This window comes from Sorex fumeus, unplaced genomic scaffold, assembly GCF_029834395.1.
Source record: "Sorex fumeus unplaced genomic scaffold, SorFum_2.1 ptg000035l, whole genome shotgun sequence".
NCBI classification, from domain to species: domain Eukaryota; kingdom Metazoa; phylum Chordata; class Mammalia; order Eulipotyphla; family Soricidae; genus Sorex; species Sorex fumeus.
Genome location: NW_026606092.1, coordinates 5,944,567 through 5,972,399, shown reverse-complemented (window position 1 = coordinate 5,972,399; position 27,833 = coordinate 5,944,567). Strand labels below are relative to the sequence as shown.

The window sequence follows — 27,833 nt, the reverse complement described above, 5'->3', positions numbered from 1 at the left end:
AATGCTGGAAGTATTTGAAATAGCAATTAGGCTAGAAAAAGACATTAAAAACATCCAGATAGGAAAGGAAGAAATCAAGCTCTCACTATTCACAGATGATATGATACTATATCTCAAGAAATCTAAATCCTCTACCAAGAAACTCCTAAAACCAATACACTTGTACAGTAAAGTCACAGGCTATAAAACAATGCCCAAAAATCCATGGCTTTCCTATACGTAAATATTTAGAGAAAAAAAGTGATATAAAAAATAATCCCATTGTGCCCCAAAAAATCGAATACCTCAGAATCAGCCTAACTAAAGAGGTAAAGAACCTATACAATAAAAAATACAAAACGCTACTCCATGAAATTAAAGAGGACATGAGGAAATTAAAACATATTCCTATTCATGGCTAGGAAGAATTAACATCCTCAAAATGTCAAATCTCCCCAAGCATTATACAGATTCAATGTGATCCCTATAAGGATACCCATGAAATTCCTCAAAGATCGATCAAGCACTCCTGAAATTCATATGAAACAACAAATGCCCACAAATAGTTAAGACAATTCTTGGCAAAAACATGTGGGGAGGCATTACCCTCCCCAACCGCAAACTTTACTACAAAGTAGTAATAATGAAAACAGCATGGTACTGGAACAAAGGCAGGGGCTCAGACCAATGGAACAGTGTCGAATATCTGTACACACAATCACAAATGTTTGAACATGTAATTTTTGATAAGGGAGCAAGAAATGTGAAGTGGAACAAGGAAAGCCTCTTCAACAAATGGTGCTGGCATAACTGGACAATGATATGCAAAAAAAAAAAAAGGATTAGACCTCGACCTAACACCATGCACAAAATCAGGTCAAAAAGTATCAGGCCAAAATCCATAAGGTACATTGAAGACAAGGTCGGCAAAACCTTCCACAATATCGAGACTAACGGTGTCTTCAAAGATGACACTCCACAGACCAACCAAGTGGAAACAGATAAACAAATGGGACTATCTTAAATTAAGAAGCTTCTGCACCTCAAATGATACAGTGACCAGAATACAAAGACAAACTAAAAGTAAAGTAAAGGCCCTCCGTTGATCATCGATTTGCTCGAGCGGGCCCAGTAACGTCTCCATTGGAGACTTTGTTGTTACTGTGTTTGGCATATCGAATACATCACGGGGAGCTTGCCAGGCTCTGCCGTGCAGGCGAGATACTCTCGGTAGCTTGCTGGGCTCTCCGAGAGGGGCGGAGGAATCGAACTCAGGTCGACCATGTTGGCTGCATTCAAGGCAAACGCCCTACCGCTGTGCTATCGCTCTAGCCCTAAAGACAAACTACAGAATGAAAAAGGATATTTACCCAATACCCATTTGATAAAGGATTGTTATCAAGGGTATACAAAGCACTGGTTGAACTCTACAAGAAGAAAACATCTAACCCCATCAAAAAATGGGGTGATGAAATGAACAGAAACTTTCCCAAAGAAGAAATCTGAATGGCTAAAAGACTCATGAAAAAATGCTCTACAAAACTTATCATCAAGGAGATGCAGATCAAAACAACAATGAGATACCATCTCACACCACAGAGACTGGCCCACATCCAAAAGAGTAAATGCAACTGATGTTGGCATGGATGTGGTGAGAAAGGGTATCTCCTTCACTGCTGGTGGGAATGCCGACTGGTTCAGCCCTTTTGGAAAACAGTATGAAATATTCTCAAAAAATTAGAAATTGAGCTCCCATTTGACCTAGCTATACCACTTCTTGGAATATATCCTGGAGAGGCAAAAGAGTACAGTTGAAATGACATATGCACTTGCATGTTCATTGCTGCACTCTTCACAATATCTAAAATCTGGAAAAAAAATTGAATGCCCGAGAACAGATGACTGGTTAAAGAATCTTTGTACATCTACTCATTGGAGTTCTATGCAGCTGTTAGAAAAGATGAAGTCATGAAATTTAGGTACAAGTGGTACTACATGGAAAGTATAGTGCTAAGTGAAATGAGTCAGAAAGAGAGGAAGAGGCATAGAAAGATTGCGTTCATCTGGATATAAAGTAACAAAATAGGAGACTAACACCCAAGAATATGCTAGGGGAAAAAGCAGCTCAGATTGAGAAGGGAACCCCAAATAAAGGGTGTTTTTAGGATCCAACCAAGATGAGGGATGCATGCTGAAAGTAGACTATAGACCAAACATGATTGCCTTTCAATGCCTCTTTTGCAAACCACAGTACCCAAAAGGAGAGAGAAAACAAAAGATAATACCTTGCCACAGGGGTGGGGTGAGATGGCGAGGGCCGGGGGGAGAAGCTTGGGAGGGATACTGGAAGTACTGGAGTTGGAGAATGGGCACTGGTGGAGGGATGAGTAATAGATCATTGTATAACTGAAACCCAAGCACAAAAAATTGTAAGTCTACAACTGTACCTCATGGTGTTTCACTAAATAAAAAAAAAAGGAAAAGAAAGAAAAAATATATATCTATATGCCAAAATAAATATAATTCCATGAAATTTAAGAATTCTGTAATATTTCATACTTATTTCTTTATATTATGGTTGGGTGTAGCACCTCTAGCAGTACTTAGGGATCAAACAGTGGTGGACATAGTTGAGGAAATAATCTTAATTTTTATACTAGCTCTACAGTGCTTTTAGTGTTCTATTTTTCCTTTTCACATTCAAATGTTTTAAAATAATAATAATTACATACTTATGTAACTATCACATAACTATTATGCAAATAATACTTATTTTAAAACACATTTTCCATGAAATATTTAAAATGATGATTACATGATTATGTAAATAGCACGGATGTATATGTCAGTAGTCAATGTATTTTCTTTAAGTTATTTTTATTGTACAACACATTTCTCTAATAGTCTCTTTATGAATAACAAATGAATCTTAAAAATTTGATTAAATATATACTTTTTTGTTGTTGTTCTTTGGTTCACACCCGGCGATGCACAGAGGTTACTCTTGGCTTATGCACTCAGGAATTACTCCTGGCGGTGCTCGGGGGACCCTACGGGATTCTGGGAATCGAACTCAGATCGACTGTGTACCTGGCAAATACCCTACCCGCTGTGCTATCACTCCAGCCTAAAAATATCCTTCATACATAACTATTTTTAAAGAAAAAACAGTGGGGGAAAATTTTTCCTATCAAAAACTTCGTTATTTAAAGTGAATTTCTCTTTTATTCCTGTCATTGATTTTATTCTACTTTACCTTTCCACATATAATTTCCGGAATATTTAACAACTGATTTGATATAAATATGAAGTCAGTCAGTGATAAGGAAGAGCAAGGAAAAGATAATAATACAGTTGAAGAATTGGCTATTTGAAGAAAATGCAATTATGCTCTTAATCAAGCAAAGTAAGTTAGAACTTTGTTAGGAATCTTAATAGCATTAAAAAAGAAAATTATTCTGTGAAATATAGCCAGAGAACTGATAAACAGCTTTAGGGAAGCAAACTGATGGACTTAGAGTCAGGAAATTGCCACTATAACTTTTTGTTTGGTTAAATTATTTATTGTTTTATGAATTGTTAAAACAATAGAATAAATACACACTCTAAGTAGAGCTGTTTTGGGAAAATAATCCTATAGTAGTAAGAAAAACATGAACAGTAATCCATAAAAGTACTAGCATATTAATCTACGAAAGTACTTCTGTCAATGAGGGAATAGATAGTAATTTCTAGAACACTGCAAATCCCAGAAGCAGCAACATATAAAGATTTGACTTAAAAATTAAAATAAGGGACTGGGGCTATAGACCACTGGGTAGTAACTATTTTGTTTCTGTGAAGCTTTGAATTTGATCACATCAAAATCAGCAGCATGAATAATACCTGTGTTCTTAAATTATTTTTTTTCAGTTAAAAAGCATCAAGGAAAATTAGAAAGAAAAGCAGCTAATTGGCAAAATACATTTGTAATTTATATAGAAGTCCAAGGATACTGAAGTACTATGAAGATCTAGATAATTGCCCAAAGAGATGCTCTAAAAAGGTCAGTTATTCAGGAAATGATATACCAAATCAAAATATTTTATAATAATGAGTCTAAAATATGCATATGGTGAAGAACATAAGTACATAAATGCAAATAGTACTTTATTTTCTTTTTGAAATAAAGATTAGTCTTTTGTTTTTCTTTTTCTATAATTGAATCAACATGAGATACAAAGTTATAAAGTTGTTTGTGATTTTCAGTCATAAAATTTTCCAAAACTGGTTCATTTCCTTCACCAGTGTACATTTACCACCACCCATGTTCCCAGTTCCAACACACATACAACCTACCTCGATGGCAGACACTTTTCTTCTCTCTTTTTATTCTTTTTTTTTCTTTTAGATAGTGTGATTTCAGTTCTTTTATTTAAGGGTATCATTTCTATCACTTTATCTCCTTTCATCACACAGTTCTTATCCAGAGTGATCGTTCCCAACAGAGTGGTCCCTTCTCTTTTCTAACCCCTCACTTCTACCAAAACTACCCTCTAACTTCCTACCATAGACCATTCCTATTTTCTTTGAGCTGTAGGGCATTTGCCTTGCATGCGACCTGCCCAGCTGACCTGGGTTGGATTCCTCTGCCCCTCTCTGAGAGCTGGCAAGCTACCGAGAGTATCTCGCCCACATGGCAAAGCCTGGCAAGCTACTCATGCTGTATTCATATGCCAAACACAGTAACAAGTCTCACAATGGAGACTTTTCTGAGCCTGCTCGAGCAAATCAATGAACAATGGAAGTTCCATGACAGTGCAGTGCTACATTATTATTATTATTATTATTATTATTATTATTATACTATGTTTCCTATTATCCTGCAAATGAGAGACATCATTCTATATCTGTACCATCCCTCTCATTTCCTTCACTCAGCATATTTTCCATGTTCATCCATGTAGAAACAAATTTCATGACTTCATTTTATGTAATGGCTGTGTAGTATTCAATACAGCAGTTTCCTTTTTCATTCATTTGTTCACTTGGACTCCTTAGTTATTTCAAGAAAATTCAGATAATAGCATAAAAAAGAAAATTAAAAATGAATAAGCTAAGGGTTTTAAGGTCAAAAAGCAAAGTAAATGCTACCAAGGTAGCAGAGAAGAAATTAAAACGTATATAGTATAGGATTGGACAAGGATAGCACAGGGGGTAGGGCATTTGCCTTGCACACAGCCTACTCGGCTAACCCAGGTTCGATTCCTCCACCCCTCTCAGAGAGCCCGGCAAGCTATCAAGAGTATCTCTCCCATGACGTATTCAATATGCCAAACACAGTAACAAGTCTCACAATGGAGAACTTACTGGTACCCACTCAAGAAAATCGATGAACAATGGGAAGACCGTGCTACAGTGCTACAGATATAGATAAAACTCTAAAAACATCAATCAGAATAAAATAACTATACAAAATGTCTGATAAATGAAGAAAATATTTAGATAGAATAAAATTTAAAATAAGTAAGAAGTATCAAAAACCATTTCAGGTGAATGTATATAAAATCTTAGATAAAAATGAATATGATGGTTAGTCTATGTTGTGCCAATCTTGAACAGTAACTTTTTCTGTTCTTGTGCGTTATCTTCATTATTCCTACAGATTGGGCAGGAAGAAGGAGGAGGAGGAGGAAGAGGAGAAAGAGGAGGAGGAGGAGGAGGAGGAGGAGGAGGAGGAGGAGGAGGAGAAAAAGGAGCAGGAGACTACTTCAAAATAATAATTTTATATATATAATTATATACAATAAGAAATAATATATAAATTAATAATATATAATAAAATAAGTATAATAAATATGATAAATAAAAATAAAATAAATAATATATAAAGTAAATAATATATTATTATAATAATTAATACTTAAAATTATTGAAAAACAATTTTTTTACAAATATTTAGCTCATGGTATATAGTTTGCAAATTTTAGATTTCTTGAAATCTCTTTCCCTCATATTAGCTTTTGCTTGATACATGTTGAAACTGATGTTGAGTCTCTTCAAATGATCATTGTGATTATATCTTTCTTTCCTAATTTTCCTTTTAAATGATGTGATTTTTTGTCTCCAATTCTTTTCTTAAAAACTTAGTATGTATTTTGGGGTCTCTGATTCAGAAATATTGGTTTGTAATTTTTCATTGTAGTGCTTGTCTCCTGTATGCTTTAGTAATCAGAGAATGATTGGTCTTATAGAAACTGTTCAGAAAAATTATTATTCCCTCTTTGTTGAAAAGCTTGAGCAGGGTAGGAAAGTGGTCGTTTTCGTAGGTTTGGAGAAATTCACTAATGAACTCATCTAGACCTAGGCATTTGTTCATTTGTTTTAGGGAAGCCTTATGATTGCTGTTTTGATTCCTGATAGTAAACAGAGTGTTCAGGTGTTCTACTATTTTCTGATTCAGTCTTGAAAGGTTGTAAATTTTATCTATTTCTTCTATATTCTCCTATATAGTTTTATAAAATTAATCAAGATCTATAGTGATATTTTAAATTTCTGTGCTCTCTGTTGTAACTTCTCCCTTTTCACTTCTAATTCTATTGATCAGCTTTCTTTTCCTTCACAAATTTAGGTAAATATTTGTCTTAGCTTTGTAAAGTTATTGGAATAAAAGCTTTATTTTTTTTGTCAGAAATAAACAGTCATCTCTTTGCCAGAGACAAAATAAGGAAATGTATCAACTAGAATGTATTTGTTATAGTTCTTTGATTTTATCTAGATACCACAATCATAATATTGTTTATAAAATTATTCACATTGATTTTCTTATGCTGTCTCAATGTATTAAATTATTTATTTGCAGTTTTGTCAGTCATAGTATGTATGTTTTGATTCCAATTCAGACTTCCCATCTCAATTCAATTGATTTTATTTATTTATTTTAATGTTTATCATTAACATGATTATAAATTTCATAAGTATAAAGAAAAAGTTTGAATTATTCATATGCTTTATCTAGCATCACGATCACGATCATGATCATCCTGTTGTTCATCGATTGCCTCGAACAGGCACCAGTAATATCTCCTTCTTCCTAGACCTGAGATTTTAAAAGTGCCATATTCAATGTTCTTTCAGTGTTAGGAGAATGAGAACCATCATTATTACTGGTATTTGGCATATTGAGTACAATACGGGAAGTTTGTCAGACTCAGCCATGTGGGCAGGATACTTTCAGTAGCCTGCCGGGTTCTCCAAAGGAAAAAATGAGATAATAAGATGTCGCATGGCTGCAAAGGCGGCCGCACACTTCCAGGAGCTGGGTTTTATAGTCTCTGCATCTTGGCTGTTGATGGGACTAACTGGCACCGGCAGCAGCTGGTGGGTGTGACGCCTACCTACCCAAAGATGAGGGATCTGGGTGTAGAAGGCCCAGTCCTGATCTGAGCAGGGCTGGAGATCTCAGCCCCGGGACCTGCATGCCTGGGTTCCTCTGCTGGTTCCTTCATACATGAGGCTTTTCCGGATGTGTAGAGAGTGGTCTCAGCATGGCTGTGGCTGGTTCTGGAAGTCTTTGGCTGATGGGGTTCTGCTGGGGGTGGGAGGGGCCCTGGTGAGGACAGCCAGGTGTGGGGGCAGGAGACTCTATGCTGTTCTCTTCCGGGAGCTGGGTTTTATAGTCTCTGGGTCTTGGCCGTTGATGGGATCAACTGGTGCCAGCAGCAGCTGGTGAGTGTGATGCCTATCTACTGGAAGATGGGGGATCTGGGTGAAGAAGGTTTGGAGATCCAGTTCCGATCTGAGCAGGCTTGGAGATCTCAGCTCTGAGACCCATATGCCTGGGTTCCTCTGCCGGTTCCTTCATGCATGAGGCTTGTCAGGATGTGTGGAGAGTGGTCTCAGCATGGCTGTGGCTGGTTCTGAAGGTCTTCAGCTGCCGGGGCTCTGCTCAGGGAGGGGAGGGAAACTCAACCCGTGCCCCTCCAAAGGTGAGGACAGCCAGGTGAGGGGCAGGAGACTCTGCCTATCTAGCATACATTAACGAAAAAGAATTTTTAATTGCTATATTGTTTCTGCACAATAAATATTATAAAATTAATATAGAGTTTAATTAAAATCTTTATTAGTAATACTGTTTTCTTACTCCCTTTCATGGATTCAAAACAAGTGAAGTCTCTGTAGGCTAAAAGAGAATTGGTCACCTGGAAATGTATTTGGATAAACTAAAAGTATGTTTATTTTAATTAGTGAGAGAGCACCCGAAAGCCACTGATAATCATTACTAGATCCAATGTAGACATTAAGCTATTTTCTTTATACTGGGATATATGATTATGAAAAAGTAGGAAGCAAAAGCAAATATGCCCTAGAGAAGATTGAGGATAGATACTTTTTATGTTGTCATTGCTTATATTTTTATGGATGGACTGAATCCATATTAACTGTGACATAGGGTAGACAAAATGGAATTGGTAGGAAGGGACCTTTAATAAATATAAAAACAAAAGTACTAGGAAGCTATCTGATCATTAGAGAAAGCTAAATAACTTTTAATTGTTTTAAGTTAGGCACACCTTCTTGTGAGTTGGTTGTAGACATATTTAAAGAGCCATAGCTCAATCAGTTTAGTATGTCTTAGCTTAGGAAGACAGATTTTATTCATAGTTTGTGCAGTCATAAAAATTTAGTTCAGGGTGAAACTTGCTCCAGAAGGTAAAATTGACCATAGGGGAAGCTCATATGGTTAGGGAGACAGTCAAGTCCCACAGCTTATTTGGCTCAGATAATTCTTTCACTTTATATCTGAAATAGTTAATTCACTGAACACCTGCTATATACTTAATGGGACTCATTTGACTAAAGTATACCCTTACAATTAGGTCTAAGAAATTAAATGTTCTGCATTGAAAATTAATTTTTTCTTTCAAAAACATTAGACTGTTTTCTTTTTTAAGGTATATAATTTCCATTTGTAGAATTATACTTGAACTTTTTTCAAAATTCATAATATAATTTGTATAATTCAGACTTTATATATTATATTTTAGATAGAGTAGCACTGCACTGTAGCACTGTCATCCTGTTGTTCATTGATTTGTTCTAGCGGACCCCGTAACATCTGCATTGTAAGACTTGTTGTTACTGTGTTTGGCATATTGAATACGTCATTGGGGAGCTTGCCAGGCTTTGCCTTGTGGGTGAAATACTCTTGGTAGCTTTCCAGGCTCTTCGAGAGGGGTGAAGGAATCAAACCCGGGTCGGCCATGTGGAAAGCAAATGCCCTACCCCACTATGCTATCACTCCAACCCAGTTTAAATAAAGTAGCTTTATTAAATGCTTATATTCACTTTTTTGTATAACATAATAATTATTAGTGAGTATACATGTTAATATGTTGTAATGACTTCAGACACAATACAAAGTTATCTGTAAAAGTTGTACAATTTTAGAATGGGGGAAATTGCTCAAAGGACTGGTACACATGCCTCATGGGCATGAGGACCTTTGTTTGTTTTTTGGTTTTGTTTTGTTTTGGGTCACACCTGGAAATGCTCAGGAATTACTCCTGGCTCTGAATTCAGAATTTAAGGTGTTTGAGTAACTGTATGGGATGCTGGGGATGAAATCTAGTTGGCTCTCCTCACCAAGGCCTCTTGGAGGGCGGCTTGAGTTTCCCTCCCTGCCCTGAGCAGAGCCCTGGCAGCTGAAGACCTTCAGAACCAGCCACATCCATGCTTAATACCACTCTCCACATGCTTGGAAGTGCCTCACACATGAAGGAACTGGCAGAGGAGCTCAAGTGTGTGGAACCCGGGGCTGAGATCTCCAAGGCTGCTCAGATCAGAACTGGGTCTCCTCCAACCAGATCCCCTATCTTCCAGCAGCTAGGCGTTACACCCACCAACTGCCCCTGACACCATGTAATTCTATCAAGGGACAAGACCCAGAGACTATAAAACCAAATTCATGACCATGCAACCTCTTCTTGTCTAGTTCTTGCTCTCAGAGAACCCGGCAGGCTACCGAGAGTATCCTTCCTGCATAGCAGAGTCTGGGAGCTGCCCGTGGTGTATTCGATATGCTAAAACCCAGTAACAATGATGGGTCTCATTCCCCTGACCCTGAAAGAGCCTCCAATTGTGGCACTTGCTAAAATCTCAGGGCTAGGATGAATGGAGATGTTACTGGTGCCTGCTCGAGGAAATCAATGAAAAATGAGATGACAGTGATAGAGTGAAACAGTGAGCTACTGTATAGGATGCTGGGGAGTTAGTTCACTTGCAAGGCAAATGACTTACCCACTTTACTAACCCTCCAGTCCCTAGGCACTTACACTGAACTTGGAAATAGATAACCCTCCTGAGCACCACTGGATATAGCCCGCCAGTTCCCCAAACACTTCCAGGGTAATCTCTGAGTCTCTGAGCACTGCTAGGTTAGGGTAGCTCCATATTGACGGTATTGTCAGATTTCTAAACATTGAAGTACTGGAATTCAGATTATTTTTATAAATGCATATGAGATTATTCTGATAATAATAAATCAGTATATGGTATAAATAAACATAAAATATTTTCTTGTAAATTAAGGAAATTGATGAGTAAAAATCAAAGTTTTATATTTTGCCTTTTTAATTGCAACCATGTACTGGAAAGTATATAGGAATACCCTGGAGGAGAACTTTTTAAATATTTTCCACTTGTGACCCCTTTTTGTCTAATAAATGAGTTAGAGCTTGTTGTCCATATGAGTTAGAGCTACCAGAAATATGTTGAAGATGTTATGCAGTTGATTTTTCATTTTTTTGCCCCTGCTACTTAATACGCTTTGTACTGCTGCTATATTATTTATGAGCCTACATATAGTTATAGAATTCCATTTTATCTTATTTTCACTGTCTACACTTTGTAACTAGAAAAATGGGTGTAAGACATAAATTGAAAAAGTAGATTCTAGTTTCTGTGATGTGCAAACATATGAACTAATCAATTGTCTGAAAACAAATCTTTAATATGTATATATGTATTTAAGAAATGCAATTTTATTGAATGTGTCTGACACTATTAATAAAACAATCACAATTACATGGAATAAAGTTAAGTAAATTTTATAGGATATTTCTTAAAAGTTTAACATTATTATCTCACTTTGAAATTAAACTTGGCTTGATTTATACAGAAACTGTATATCTAAATATATGCTACATTGAAGAGAATTATTGAAACACTTAAAATTATTATTGAAACAAATATAACGTGCCAATTTCCAGGAGATAAATTCAGTGAAAACATTTTATGTATTTGCTCATCATTACTATTTAAGAGACTTGAATAAGGAGGCAAACCTTGCTTACCTAAATTTCTCCTTTATCTCATCAATGAGCACTTTTAGTCCTATATCTCTTATTTGTGTATCTCCTCTTTTCTCAGGTTAGGAGCGTTTTGGGATTCTAAAAAAGAACAATAAGGCAAGCTGCAAAAAATATAAAATAAAATAAAAATACCTAGTTTCCTGTTGAAATACTTGCTCTTTAGTCATAGAGATATTGCTTGCCATTAATAAAATTGCTTATGAAAAAAAGATTTAATAATACTTTGCTTCCTATTTCAAAGGTAGAAATTGTAAGTTTTTCCTTTGTTTGTGGGAGCCCACTGGTAGTGCTCAAGGCTTATTTCTTGATTTTTTTTGTGCTTTTTTTTGGGTCACACCTGGTGATGCACAGGGGTTACTCCTGGCTCTGCACTCAGGAGTTACTCCTGGTGGTGCTCAGGGGATCATATGGGATGCTGGGAATCGAACCCGGGTCAGCCGTGTGCAAGGCAAGCACCCTACCCGCTGTGCTATCGCTCCAACCCTGATTTTTTTGTTTTTATATTCTATTTGAATTGTAGTTTTGTAAATGACTTGATGCTGACCCTGAATCTTTGTGCTAACTCATGTCTAATTGTTTAGGTGTCTACACCTTTCTTTCTGAAAGACTCCTTAGAACATTTCTATGGAAATAATATTAAATGAGTTATTACCTGTAGGTGACAGTTTATTATCAAGAAAAATCAATTGGTAATCTAACTTTCTGAAGTTGGGCTGGAGCGATAGCACAGTGGTAGGGCGTTTGCCTTGTGTGCAGCCAACCCGGCCGAGCCAAGTTCGATTCCTGTGCCCCTCTCGGAGAGCCCAGCAAGCTACAGAGAGTATCTCACCCTCACAGCAAAGCCTGGCAAGCTACCTGTGATGTATTCAATATGCCCAACACAGTAACAATAAGTCTCAAAATGAAGACGTTACTGGGCCCGCTTGAGCAAATCGATGAACAATGGGAGGACAGTGACAGTTAAATAAAAAGACTCGGCTTTCTGCACATGGCTAATAGTATCAGAACAGTCCACTATTTTGAATGTCAGGATCAAATTATGTACTTTATGTGTGATATTTTAGTATTATATCTCCACATTTTTAATATGTATATATTAAGCCGATTTAATAAAATACGTCTTTGAATACCATACAGCATTCGAAAGTATGGATAATTCAAAGTTTATATCAAACGAAGGTATGGGTAATTCAAATTCTATATAAAACTAAAACCAAGATCAGTTTACCAAGCTATAATGTTCTTTATTAGGTGTGAATTGCCTCATCTCGGAGAATCCCAGCTTATATTATTACAATTTCTAACAGGAGCATAATATATTCTAAAATATTACTTTGGAAGGAAAATCATATCTTTAGTGATTAATTTTTTTACCATCTAGTGATTAATTTAAACTTAAATTCTTTAATAGACACAAGAGAGTTTATTGGTGAAATAATCAATCTCTAACTTATCAATATCACTTTTGTCTGTTACTCTATCTGTAATTACGTTGCATTATTTTTAACTGTTGTGTACTTTGTTATGGATACTCCTTAGGAATCTATAGCTTCCAGAAAGTAAAAAAAGTATTCCTATTATTTTCGCTATAAAAACTTTTATTTTTCTGTAACCAGTGCTCTAGTCTTCTGGCTTTCTTTTGTTAGAGAAAACTACATGGTACTATAGAATCATTAAGTTTGGCTTGATAAAAGGGATAGGAGTGCATTTTGCTGTGGTAGTAAACACTTCATCATTTTTGTCCTTCATTGGGCACTAAACTCTTGTGATATGAATGGCAAAACATGATATGGGTTGAGAGTCAGAAGACATGTGGTCAATCAATTTAAGTTTCTAAGGGAGAGACGGTGGGTCTATAAAAGACCTCTGGGGAAGCTACTACTACATTAATGTGCAGAAACAGGAGACAAGAAAAGCAAATGCCACCTGAGCTCCCACCCTCTGGAAGCTAACAGCAATTTCAGAAACTTATTCTATACTGTGGTTTTGTGAAATTGCCATACCAAGTAACAAGATGAGAGGCCCCAAGGAGCTATTTGTGAGACTGATAACATCAGACTTTGTTTGCCAGGAGAAATACTGTCACCAATATCAATGCAGCAAAATTGACACTGCCACTAGACTCCGTTTTCTTAACGGAAGAGTTGTTTTGGAGAAGGGTGACTTGAATTTGGAGCTCATTTGCAGAAATACAGTGCTCCTGTATTTATTTTTCACATTATGTGCTGCTCATTGAATATAATACGTATTTAGGGAAGAATGTAGAAAGTTTATCTTAAATTATCTAATCATCTTCAGTAAAGTTATCGAGTCATAAAATAAATTTAGGATAAATTTAGAAAATTCACTTCAAAATGGTTTTCAAAGGGGCCAGAGCACAGCAGCTTGCTTTGCATGCAGCCAATCTGAGCTCAAACTCCAGCAATCCATATGATCCCCTGAGTTCCACCAGCAGTGACCTCTGAGCTTTGGTGCATCTCCCAAGCAAAATAAGAAAACAGCAAACATAAAAAATTTCCAATAATATATGGGTATCTCCTGGTAGAGTTCATGAGACCAGCTGGGATGCCGGGGATCAATCCTTGGTCAATCATGTCCAAGACAAGCAACTTACCCACTGTGCTTTCATTCCAGTCAATTGAAGAAAACCTTTATGGTGAGATTCTGCTATTTAAATGCACTTTTATGCATATATACGTGTGTGTGTGTGTGTGTGTGTGTGTGTGTGCATGTGTGTGTGGTGGCTCCATGCCAGGCCGTTTTCACTCAGGGCACCCCAAGAGGGGCGGGTGACATGTGTGTGTGTGTGTGTGTGTGTGTGTGTGTGTGTGTGTGTGTGTGCTGATCCTGCACCAGGCTGTTTTCATGCAGGGCACCCCGAGCAGGGTGAGTGGGTGGGTGAGAACCCCCCTGCCCCAAGGGACCCAGTCCCTGCAGCCGACCCCAACTACCCACCGGTGTCATGCTCTAGGCTGCTTTCCACACACTCGGGCCGAAACTCACACATGAATGAAGTCCAATAGAACCCAGGTAATGCGGAACTTTGTGACCCCGGACTCTGGACTCAAAGGGGACCCTGGAGCAGAAATCCTCAGCCTGCTTCTCCCAGTCTCTGGTGATCCAGGGATCACACCCATAAGCCATACCCTGCTGACACCAGATAATCTCCTCATTGGCCACCCTCCAGAACTCACAGCTGCTCCTTCCAGACGGGAGTATAAAATGAGGCCCCCATAACCATGCCAACGGACTCTGTGCCAGGCTGTTTTTACTCAGAGAACCCCAGAGGGAGGTGGGTGAGAGCCCTCCCTGCCCTAAGGGACGCAGTCACAGCAGCCAACCTCCACTACCCAACAGCCGTCATTCTCCAGGCCTCTTTCCACACGCTTGGGGTCAAGCTTCACATATGAGTGAATAAATTCCTGGACGGCACAGTCACAATACATCATAAGATACTCCTTACCCATTTTCCATAATTACCACATCATAGTGATAGCACAGCGGTAGGATATTTCCTCTGCCCCTCTTGGAAAGCCCAGCAAGCTACTGAAAGTATCTCGCCTACAAGGCAAAGCCTGGCAAGCCACCGGTGATGTATTTGATATGCCAAACACAGTAACAAGTCTCAATAATGGAGACGTTAGTGGGCCCGCTCAAGCAAATTGCTGAACAATGGGAGGACAGTGTTTATACAGTGTTTTATTTGATAGAGAAATACCGAGAGCCTGGCAAGTTAGATGTGGCATATTCAATAAGCCAAAAACTGTAAGAAAAACGGGTCACATTCCCCTGACCCTGAAAGGGCCTCCAATACATTGGGAAAGATGAGTAAGGAGAGGTTGCTAAAATCTCAGGGATGGGACAGATGGAAACATTACTGGTGCCCGCTCGAGTAAATCTAAGGACAAGGGAATGACAGTGATACAGTGATACAATGATATATGTGTGTTTTTGTGTTTGTGAATGTGCGTGTATGTGTGTGTATATGTGTGTACAAATTCCATATAGAGTATAAGGTATATACACTTATATATAATAATGTATCATTTTGAAATAAACCTAGGGAGATATTTTTATAACCTTGAAAATATACAAATTTGGATAAAATGTGTTGTATTTATGCAAAGATATACTAAATATCTGTGCCAAAGAATAAGCTATTACTGTATGAAGCAATATGGCTAAGCAAGAGACAATATTGAGCAAAAGTTATCATATGTATGTGTATTTATTTTATAATCTTGTTCATATTACATTCAAGAATAGGCAAACCTTTAATAGTAAGTTAAAATAGTAGTATTGACTAATATTTGCAAACATTTTGTTGAGAATTTTTACATCTGTTTTTATCAGGGATACTGGTTTATAGTTTTCCTTTATTTGTCCTGTCTCTACCTGCTTTTGGTTTCTGGGTGATGTTTGCCTCATAGAAACCGGTAGTGTTTCTGATTCTTCAATTTCTGGAAAAATTTTTGGCAGTTTCACCTCTTTAAAATTTTGTTAAAAACTCACTAATGAACCCATCTGGGCCTGAACATTTTGATCATCATTTAGAGTTCTTTGACAGTAATTGGCCTTTCCATGTATTTCATACCTTCTTGTTCCAGGCTAGAGAGATTATGGGAGTCCAAGTATCATCCATATCTTCTAGAGTCACTCATTTTGTGTCATAAACATCTTCAAAGCAGTCCCTGGTGATCCTTTTAATTCCTGTGGTGTCTGTTGTGATATCACTCCTTTTGTTTCTAATTTTATTAGGGGTTTTTAATCTATTCTTTCTTTGTGGGTCTTGCTAGTGGTTTGTCCACCTTGTTTATTTATTTCAAAGAACCAGATATTGGTTTCATTATCTTTTGGATATTTTTAAACTCAGATTGTTCATTTCTGCTCCACTTTATTACTTTCTTCATTCTATCTACTTAGGTTTTTCCTTTTAGCCCTTTACCATTTTCTTAGCTGTGCAGTTAGAAAATTTAAGTGGCTCCTTTTTTCCTTTCTCACAAACACTTGCTTAAATATGACCTTTACTCTTAACACCGCTTTTCCTTTGTCCTATGAGGTCTGCTAGCTTGTTTCCTCATTCTTGTTTGTTTTCAGTAATCTCTTGTTTATATCTCTAACCTGTAGTTGTTCTGTAGTGAGCTTTTCAATTTCCAGGTGTTTGAGTTAGTTCTTCTTTCCTATCTGTGGTTAGCTTCTATTTTCAGAGCATTGTGGTTAAGAAAATAGTTGATATGATTTCTTTCCTCCTAACTTTATGAAATTATGTGATCCAGAATGTAGTCTAACTAGAAAAACGTCCCATGTGCATTAAAAAAGAGTGCATATTCAACTTTTGGAAGATGCAAAGGTATCTATTTATCAATAGCCATATGTAAATATAGATATTTATATCTATAAACATATCTATATTTATATCTAGAAATATATCTATACATTTATCTTTATAAATATATATTTATAAATTTATATATCTATCTCTATAAATATATTTATATAAGTATATAACTATCTATATATACACAAACATACATATGCACATGTGTATATATATGTATTTATGTTAATGTCTTCTCTTCCATTAATTCTTTCAAAGGCAATATTTTCTTTTTTAAAAAATTTTTATTAGTGAAACACCATGAGGTACAGTTGTAGACTTACAAATTTTTGTGCTATGGTTTCAATTATACAATGATCAAACACCCATCCCTCCACCAGTGCCCATTTACCACCACCACGGATCCCAGTATCCCTCCCACCCCCCATCCCCCCCATCCCACCCTGTCTCTGTGGCAGGGCATTCCCTTTTGTTCTCTCTCTCCTTTTGGGTGTTGTGGTTTGCAAAAGAGGCATTGAGTGGCAATTATGTTTGGTCTATAGTCTACTTTCAGCATGCTTCTCCCATCCTGGGAGGATCCTCCCAACACCACAAAGGCAATATTTTCTTGCTGTGTTTTAGTCTAGTTGATCTTCAAGCGTTGATAGAGAAGTATTGAAATCTCCAACCATTATTACATTGCTATCAATGTCTTTTTTCAAATACGTTAGCATTTGTTTTAAGTATGTTGCTGGTACCTCATTAGGTGCATATATGTTTAGGATCCGTGAGTTCTCCCAATATACAGATTAAGAAATTATGAAATGATCCTCTCTTTATCTTATATTTTAAAGTCTGTGTTGTCTGATATAAATTTGGCCATCCCAGAATTTTTGTCGAGGTTGTTTGCTTGAAATATCATCTACTAAATTTGACTTTGGGTCTGTGTTTGTTCTTACTATTTAAATATATTTCTTATAGGCAGCAGAGAGCTGGATTAATTTTTATGATCCATCCTGCCATTCTACATCTCTTAATTGGTACCTTTAGGCCATTCATATTGAGTGAGATTATTTTATGGAGTTTCATGGCATATTTCAGTAAAATTTTGACATATTTGTGAGACTTTTCTTATCTTAAGCCCCTTCCGTGCTTTTTGAAAAGTTGGTTTTGAGTCAATGAATTTCCAGAATTATTCTTTAAAAATGTGAAATACTTCGCAAATTTGCTTGTCATCATTCAGCCAGGGCCATGCTGATCTTCTCTGTATTGTTCCAGTTTTAGTATATGTCTGTCACACTAGCATATATATTCTCTCTGTTAGTCTTTCCGTTTTTAGTATTATCAGTTTCTAAATACAATTGTTTTACTTAGTGTTCTCCTGAGATACTTTTCATCAAGCAAAAGCAAAGAACATGAAAAGAATCTGAGCAACAAGATAGGGCTAATTTTCCATTTCCTATGAAAGAAGAAAGACTCTTGCCCTCAAAAAGATATTTTATTTTACACATAGCTTTAAAATGTTATACAAATTTAGCGTTTTTCTAAATAGTGGCACTTGTTAAAACTAGACATGATTTGGTCAATAGGCGATACATGCAAATATAGTTTAAGAGTGATAATCTTATGTTGAATGTTGTCCCATTTAAATAGGATGCTTGACCTTAAATATTTGAAGAGATTTTATAATGATTAAAAATTTTTTTAATTTTTTAATATTTAACTTATATTTAAGTGCCATATGGACTCACTTATTTTGAAGTGTGTGTAAGAAGTCCACATATATTTTATGATTCCATTACTGCCAGATTAATATATTTGAACCACTGTAAAAATAACAGATGTTACAGAGGTAAAAAGTTCATAGAATATTTGTTTAATCATCAAAAATAAATGCATGACTTAATTTGCATCTTATAACGTCAATTGATTCTTTAAAACATCAAGTGGCAAATTTCCATTGGCAATACTTTATAGTCAACACCTACTGATTTTAGTTCACAAAAAAATGATTGACATTTAATCGTGGTGGATTGTTTTCATTGAAATCAGTTAAGAGAGAAACACTATTTTTAACATCTTATTATTACTTTAATATAATGAAACAAATTTCTTTTTTTGACGAAACTCACAAACAATGCTAATTGAACCCTGTTAATGTCAGAGTCCAATTAGCATTGTTTGTCTTATTCCCATTTCCTCTGTTTCCTATAATCACCTGACATTGTCAGAGTCGCCCTACCAGTGCTGGGAGACTCCCAGAACTATATATATATAAGTGCTGAGGAAGAAGAATGGGGGAACTGTGTGATGCCACAGTTCAAACTCAAGTCATGTTAAATACTCAAAGTCCTTAAAATTTCTCTCATTTTGATTTCCTACCTTGTTGATTGTGCTTGGATAAAAGTAATTATTGATGTGTATTTTGTGTAGCAGATTGAACCTTAACCCTTTTATAATATAAACCTAGAGGTTAGAGCAATAGTACAGCAAGTAGGAAATTTTCCTTGTAAGCAGCTTCATGCATCCCATATGGTCCCCCAAGTACCACCAGGAACAATTTCTTAGTGCAGAACCAGGAGTAATCCCTGAATATTGCTTGATGTGTTCCCCAAACAAATAAAAAACAAAAAAACCCTGCAAACCAAATATAATCAAAACGGAAATTGTGTCCCTCCACTCTTGAGTCCTCTTTTGGGAAATTATTATTATGGCTGTGAACCTTGAACTATAGATAGAGGGTGAGTAAAAGTACAATTGGTAACTTTTAAGATACCACGAAGTCCAGTGAAGCCAATTTTTTTGTTGTTCAATTTAAAAAATATATTCTATTTTTATAAAGTTGTTCATAATAATTTATTACATTTAGTATTCAAACACCAATCTTCCACACTGAGCCCCAAAACCTGTTAAAGCGAGACAAAATAATTTAGTTTCCACCCTGAGCCCCAAAACCTGTCTCTAAAGCAGAAGCAAAAATATTTAATTTATATTGATTGTTATGAATAATCCACTGAAAATGTTTCCTTAGAAGAATACAACCAAGTCACCTCACCTTCTCATGAGATGATTTCTACATTAGTATCTTGTTTAAATTTAATAGCCCAGGGATTATGAAACTGGATTAGATTTGAAATTTTCCTATTCCCATTTCCTCTGTTTCCTATAAAAAATTAAAATTTTATTTTTTTTCTGAAAACTTGTATTCCATGATTGGCTTTAAGGCACAAAGAACTAAAGGCTCAAACAAATTCTAGCACAAAGTAAACATGAGTTTCTGACCACTGTGTTATTTCCCTGCCCATTAAAACAACTGTTCTTATTGTATTAGAATGCCATCTGATTTTACTTTTGTAAAACAATTGCATATGTTAGTAAGATCTGTGTTCAACAATCACATGAACTGATTTGATGTCATAATACTTCAAAATAAATCAAAACCTGACACAGAGGCGCAGCTCTGGGCAACAAAGCTGAACGGCTCCAATTCCAAACAGGTACAGCCCGCCCCCAAGGGCCTGGGACCCTCTTTGGGCATGCACAGCTAGATCCAGCCCCTAGAAAGCCAGTTTTCAACCCCGGATATGCGTGGAACGGGCACAGAGGTCCAGCTCTGGGCAACAAAGCTGAACGGCTCCAATTCCAAACAGGAGACGTTCCCAACTCCTCGCCCAGTGCCAGGGACTCTTTCCGGAGCCGCGGCCACTAACGTGGCCACGAAATATTTTCCCACTACATGTGCCATAGGAACCATAAGCTACCTTCTTAGATCAAAACTTCTCTAGTTTAGCTCAGCCACTAGAAACACAGTAGCCAATAACTCATAAGCCTATCTTAACTCACACTGCATATCAAGCAGAATAGTAACAGTGAATGTGAAGGACTAAACCACACCTCTCACTATGGTAAAGCAACGCAAAAGCCCACCAAACTTTCATATTGAAGAGTCTAGCCCAGATGACACCAACAGTACTGTAGTGTTAGACAACCTCTCTGACAAGGAATTCAGAAGGGAGCTACTTAGGATGCTTAGGGAATTAAAAGAAACAATGGAAAGCAATGCCAATAGAAGACAAGAGGATCTGAAGGCAGAAATGAGGAAAATGCAATCAGAAATGTCAGACCTGAAAAATCTCGTAGGCGAATTGAAAAGCTCAGTGGAAGGCCTCAGCAGCAGAGTAAGAGCTGCTGAGAACAGAATCAGTGAGCTTGAAGATGAAGTTCAGAGACTCTCCAGAAAAGAGCAGAAAATGGAAAAGAGACTCACAATTCGGGAACAGAGGGCCAGAGAAGATCGTGATGAAGCCAAGAGGGGTAACATAAGAATTATTGGAGTCCCAGAGGGACAGGAAGAAAACCTTGATGAAGAAGAAACTGTCAAAGACATCATTGCTACAACGTTTCCAGAGCTGAAGAAAACTTGTGACCACATTCAGGAGGCCCGAAGGGTACCAGCTAGAAGAAATCCGAATAAAAATACCCCAAGACACATTCTGATCAAAATGACCAAAACCTTAGACAGAGACAAAATTCTGAAAGCAGCAAGATTGAAGAAAGAAATTTCTTACAAAGGAGCATCCTTAAAATTCACAGTTGATTTTTCTGATGAAACCCTCATGGCCCGAAAGCAGTGGTGGGACATAGTGAAAAAACTCAATGAAATAAATGCCTCCCCAAAAATACTTTTCCCAGCAAGACTCTCATTCATAATAGAAGGAACAACACACAGTTTCACAGACAAACAACAGCTCAGGAACTTCATAGACTCAAAACCATGGTTACAAGAACAACTAAATGGGTTACTTTAAGGCAAGAAATGCCCCTCAAATACACCAAATTTTAACAGAACAATGGGACAAAATCCCATAACAATAATCTCTCTCAATGTCAATGGGCTAAACGCACCAATTAAAAGACATAGAGTGGCAGGATGGATTAGAAAATTGAACCCAACATTCTGCTGCCTACACGAAACGCATCTCAATAGTCAAAGCAAACACAGACTCAGAGTCAAAGGCTGGAAAACAATCCTACAGGCAAACAGCTCCCATTAGAAAGCTGGGGTAGCCATCCTAATATCAGACCACATCGATTTCAGAGTGAGGAAGGTCATAAGAGACAGTGAAGGCCATTTATTATTGATCAAAGGATCTGTACAACAGGAAGAACTTACAATAATAAATGTATATGCACCTAATGAGAGACCAGCAAAGTACTTAAAACAACTACTCATAGATTTGGAAAAAGACATCGATAGCAACACAATACTAGTGGGAGACTTCAACGCCGCTTTGTCACCTCTTGATAGATCAACCAGACTCAAGCTTAGCAAGGACATATTCATCTGAGGGAAACAATGGAAGAAAGGGACTTAGTAGATATATACAGGACACTTCATCCGCAAAAAGCTAAATACACATTCTTCTCAAGCGTACATGGAATATTCTCCAAGATAGACAACATGCTGAGCCACAAAACATGCCTCCATAAAATTAAGAAGGTAGAGATTGTATCAACAATCTTCACAGACCATAATGCGCTGAAATTAGAAGTAAATCACACACAAAAACAGAAAACTAAGTCAAACACCTGGAAATTAAACAGTGCACTATTGAACAACAAGTGGATTAGACAGGAAATCAAAGAGGAAATCAAAAGATTCCTAGAAACGAATGAAAATGAGAACACGAGTTACCAAAACTTATGGGACACAGCAAAGGCTGTGTTAAGAGGAAAGTTTATAGCTCTACAAGCATTCCTCAGGAAGGAGGAGCGAGCACACATAAGTAACCTAACCTCAGAGTTTAAGGGCTTGGAGAAGGACCAAAAAAAGGAGCACAACCCGAACAGGAGAAAGGAAATAATAAAACTCAGAGCAGAGATTAACGAGATGGAAACCCAAAAAACAATCCGAAAGATCAATGAAACCAAGAGCTGGTTCTTCGAGAAAATTAACAAGATTGATAAGCCTCTAGCAAAACTCACAAAGAAAGGGAGAGAGAAAACCCTAATAAACCGAATCAGAAATGAAAAGGGGGTCATTACAATAGAAACCACAGAAATTCAGAGGATCCTCAGGGAGTACTTTGAGAAGCTTTATGCCACGGAACATCAAAACCTCGAGGAAATGGATAAATTCCTAGACTCCTACAGACTCCCAAGGCTGAACCAAGAAGACCTGGAATACCTGAACAGACCTATCACCATCAAGGAAATTGAAATGGTAATAAAAAGTCTCCCCAAGCACAAAAGTCCTGGCCCGGATGGATTCACTAGTGAATTCTTCCAAATCTTTAAAGAGGACTTAGTCCCAATGCTCTTTAAGCTTTTCCACGAAATTGAAATATAAAAAACACTTCCGAACAGTTTCTACGAAGCAAATATCACACTAATACCAAAAGCAGACAGAGATACCACAAAGAAAGAGAATTACAGGCCGATATCCCTGATGAACACAGATGCAAAGATCCTCAACAAACTACTAGCAAATAGAATCCAACTACTCATCAAAAAGATCATACCCCATGACCAAGTAGGATTCATCCCAGGGATGCAAGGATGGTTTAACATTCGGAAATCAAACAACATAATCCACCATATCAACAAAAGCAAAGATAAAAAGCATATGATCATATCAATAGAAGCAGAGAAAGCATTTGATAAGATCCAGCACCCTTTTATGATGAAAACCCTAGCCAAAATGGGTATAGAGGGGACCTTCCTCAACATAATTAAAGCCATCTACCACAAGCCTACAGCAAGCATCATCCTCAATGGGGAAAAACTGAGAGCCTTCCCTCTAAGATCAGGGACGAGACAAGGATGCCCACTCTCTCCACTGCTGTTCAATATAGTACTGGAAGTACTTGCAATAGCGATTAGGCAGGAAAAAGATATTAAGGGCATTCAGGTAGGAAAGGAAGAAATCAAGCTCTCACTATTCGCAGATGATATGATACTCTACTTAGAGAACCCAATAACCTCCACCAAAAAACTCCTAGAAACAATAGACTCATATAGTAAAGTTGCAGGTTATAAAATCAATACCCAAAAGTCCATGGCTTTCCTATACGCAAACAGTGAGCGAGAAGAAAGTGACATGAAAAAAAACAATCCCGTTCACAATTGTGCCCCAGAAAATCAAGTACCTAGGAATCAGCTTAACTAAGGAAGTAAAGGACCTGTACAAAGAAAACTACAAAACGCTACTTCAGGAAATAAAAGAGGACATGAGGAAATGGAAAGATATCCCCTGCTCATGGGTCGGGAGACTTAACATTGTCAAAATGGGAATACTACAGAAAGCATTGTATAAATTCAATGCAATCCCTATAAGGATACCCATGACATTCTTCAAAGAAATGGAGCAAACACTCCTGAAATTTATATGGAACAATAAGCCCCCACGAATAGCTAAAGCAATTCTTGGGAAAAAGAAAATGGGAGGAATCAACCTCCCTAACTTCAAACTGTACTACAAAGCAGTAATAATTAAAATAGCATGGTACTGGAACAAAGGCAGAACTGCAGACCAATGGAACAGGGTTGAATACACTGACATCTCCCCCGAATCATATGATCATCTAATCTTTGATAAAGGTGCAAATAATGTAAAGTGGAGTAAGGAAAGTCTCTTTAATAAATTGTGTTGGCATCACTGGATGGCTACATGCAAAAAAATAGGCTCAGAACTCTGCCTAACACCATGTACAAAAGTAAGATCAAAATGGACTAAAGACCTCAACATCAGACCAGAAACCATAAGGTACATTGAAGATAAAGTTGGCAAAACCCTCCGTGACATTGAAGCTAATGGTATCTTCAAAGATGCCACGCCACTGGCCGAGCAAGTGAAAACAGAGATAGATAAATGGGACTATCTTAAACTAAGAAGCTTCTGCACCTCCAAAGAAACAATGACCAAAATACAAATACAGTCTACAGAATGGGAAAGAATATTCACCAAATACACATCTGACAAGGGGTTGATATCCAGGATATACAAAATACTGGTTAAACTCCACAAGGAGAAAACATCCAACCCCATCCAAAAATGGGGCAATGAAATGAACAGAAACTTTCTCAAAGAAGAAATCCGAATGGCAAAAAAGCACATGAGAAAATGCTCTACATCATTAATCATCAGGGAGATGAAGATCAAAACCACAATGAGATACCATCTCACACCTCAGAGACTGGCCCACATTCAAAAGAACAAAAGCAACCTATGCTGGCGTGGATGTGGCGAGAAAGGGACCCTCCTTCACTGTTGGTGGGAATGTCCACTGGTTCAGCCCTTCTGGAAAACAGTATGGACGATTCTCAAAAAATTAGAAATTGAGCTCCCATTTGACCCAGCAATACCACTCCTGGGAATATATCCCAGAAAGTCAAAAAGGTATAGTCGAAGTGACATCTGCACTTGTATGTTCATTGCAGCACTCTTTACAATAGCCAGAAACTGGTGAAAACTGAATGCCCAAGAACAGATGACTGGTTAAAGAAACTTTGGTACATCTACACAATGGAGTACTATGTAGCTCTTAGAAAAGATGAAGTCATGAAATTTACATACAAGTGGTACAATATGGAAAGTATCATGCTAAGCGAAATGAGTCAGAAAGAGAGGGATAGACATAGAAAGATTGCATTCATCTGGGGGATATAAAGTAACAAAGTATGAGATTAATACCCAAGAGTAGCTGAGATCAGCACCAGGAGGATTACTCCATAACTTAGAGGCCAGCCGGGTATCCTTGAGGAAAGGGCAGTTCAGATAGAGAAGGGAGCACCAAATAAAGGATGTTTGGAGGATCCTCCCAGAAGGGGAGATGCATGTCGAAAGTAGACTGTGGACTGAACATGTTTGCCACTCAATTCCTCTTTTGCAGACCACAACACACAAAAGGAGAGAGAGAACACAGGGGATTGCCCTGCCACAGAGACAGGGGGGATGGGGGGATGGGGATGGGAGGGATATTATCCATGGTTTGTGGAAAATGGGCACTGGTGGAGGGATGGGTATCTGATCATTGTATAATTGAAACCAAAGCACAAAAAATTGTAAATCTACAACTGTAAAAAAAAATAAAATAACGGGAAAAAAATCAAAACCTAATAAAATAAATAAGTTTTGAAGAGACTATGAGAAATATTTACAGTATTTTTATGAGTTTGTCTGGAATTCATTGGACAAAACTTAATGTCAGACACACTATTAGAAAAAATAATAATTTAATTTTTTATTTATGTAGAATCCAAATAGAGAATCTACATGCCTTTAAATTCTAAACTACATAGGATGGGGTCAGGAAAGTACAGGAGGCAAAGCATTTATATTACATATGCTGAATCTGGTTCAAATCCCCAGCTCCATATGTAGTCCTCTGAGATCAGCCAGTGGTCATTTCTGAGAACAAAGTCAAAATAACCTCAGAGCACCCCCAAGTATTATCCCGCTCCCCGGCCTCCAAATAAAGTAGGATAAACAAAGGAATCTTTATTCTGAGTTAAGGAATAAGATATGAGCAGGACCTTCAAGAACCCTAGAGAAGGAACTCGCATAAAAATAAAAACAGGATTTTCGGCTGGGCATATTTGATCAATTTCTTCAAAGGAAAAATTATTTCTGGAGAAAACTCTAAATCTGATTCACATCATAGTCTTTATTATTATGAATGACTGAGGTTATGGCAAAAGTTTCTTTTGAAGATCCTGGGAACCACAGTTAGCATTAGTTCTAAATAATTTACATGCTAAAGTTACACATTTAAAAAGCCTGTTCTTCAAAAGGGAATGCCCTGCCACAGAGGCAGGGTGGTATGGGGGGATGGGGGCGGGAGGGATACTGGGATTCGTGGTGGTGGGAAGTGGGCACTGGTGGAGGGATGGGTATTTGATCATTGTATAATTGAAATCCAAGCACAAAAATTTGTAAGTCTACAACTGTACCTCATGATGTCTCACTAATAAAAATTAAAAATCAATCAATCAATAAATAAAAAGCCTATTCTTTAGGCCAGCAAAACAGTCCAGTGAGTGCTTTTCTTGCATGTGGCTGACATGGGTTCAGTCCCAGACTCCTCAAACGAGTCCCACTGAAAGTGATGTCTGTGTTCCGAGTGAGGAGGAAGCCCCTAGCATAGAGGGGTGTGACTAAAATAATAATTTTTTAAAAAAACAAAACAATAACAGTAACAGCCCTTTCTTGACATTTGAAAGAAATCTATCTAAAATTTGTGGAACTATATTCATAGTATGTATATGTTTCAGGATATAGAGACATTTAATTTAGATAATTTTTTTATTAGTGAAACACCACTTGATACAGTTATAGACTTACAAATTTTTGTGCTTGGGTTTCAGTTATACAATGATCAAGTACCCATCCCTCCACCAGTGCCCATTTTCCACCACCACGGGTCCCAGTATCCCTCCAGCAGTGAGAATAAAACCAACTAATCAGGATTTCTTTCTAAATTTCCATAATCTCTTCTCAGTGCAAAAATAATTCATACAGAGGGTTATTAGAGTGAATACTCAAATAAAATAGACTATGATGGAGAAATTGGAGTTGCATTAATATTATGGGGGGTTTGGTGTCTTTTCTTATTTTTATCTTTGAAAGTTTTTAATGAGACTCTCATAGAATCCTAAAGTCTTTTATAAGTTTCTCTATAAGTATCAGAGTAACCTTGTTCTGTTTGCTTTTGAGTGATTCACTCTCTTCCAAATTTGCTTGCAGAAAAGAAATTTTATGAAGATCAAAAAAGAAATCACCATGTTGGCTTTTGGGATTCTGAATTATTTTTTATCATTCTGATGCCTGTACTCAAAAGATACAAACATATTTGTGCACATAAGGTGGAAGGAACACTACTCACTCATTTACCCCCTGAGTGTGTGTGTGTGTATTTGTGTGTGTGTGTGTGTGTTCACAGAAAGACAAACTGATCTTTACTGCTATTTCATTCTCGAGAAATCCATACACATACTTCATTCTCAAGACATCCATACTTCCCAACTTGGACCTTGTTTCTTTATGGGACTTTCTCTCTCTTTCTCTCTCTTCATCTTTCTAATCTCTTCATCTTCTTCCTCATATTTTCTAAATACATTTGATAAAGTTGTTTTCCTTCTTATCCTAAACTTCCTTTTACAAATGAAGAACCGGAGCCTGGAAGAGA

At 37.2% G+C, this 27,833-nt stretch overlaps 1 non-coding gene across 1 annotated transcript; it reads right to left on the bottom strand.

Moving 5' to 3' along the window:
• Positions 1-17,848: 17,848 nt before the first annotated feature.
• LOC130027061 (U6 spliceosomal RNA) lies at positions 17,849-17,951 on the bottom strand. The gene has a single exon (XR_008792999.1). It is a non-coding gene; the product is annotated as a U6 spliceosomal RNA (small nuclear RNA).
• Positions 17,952-27,833: the final 9,882 nt, after the last annotated feature.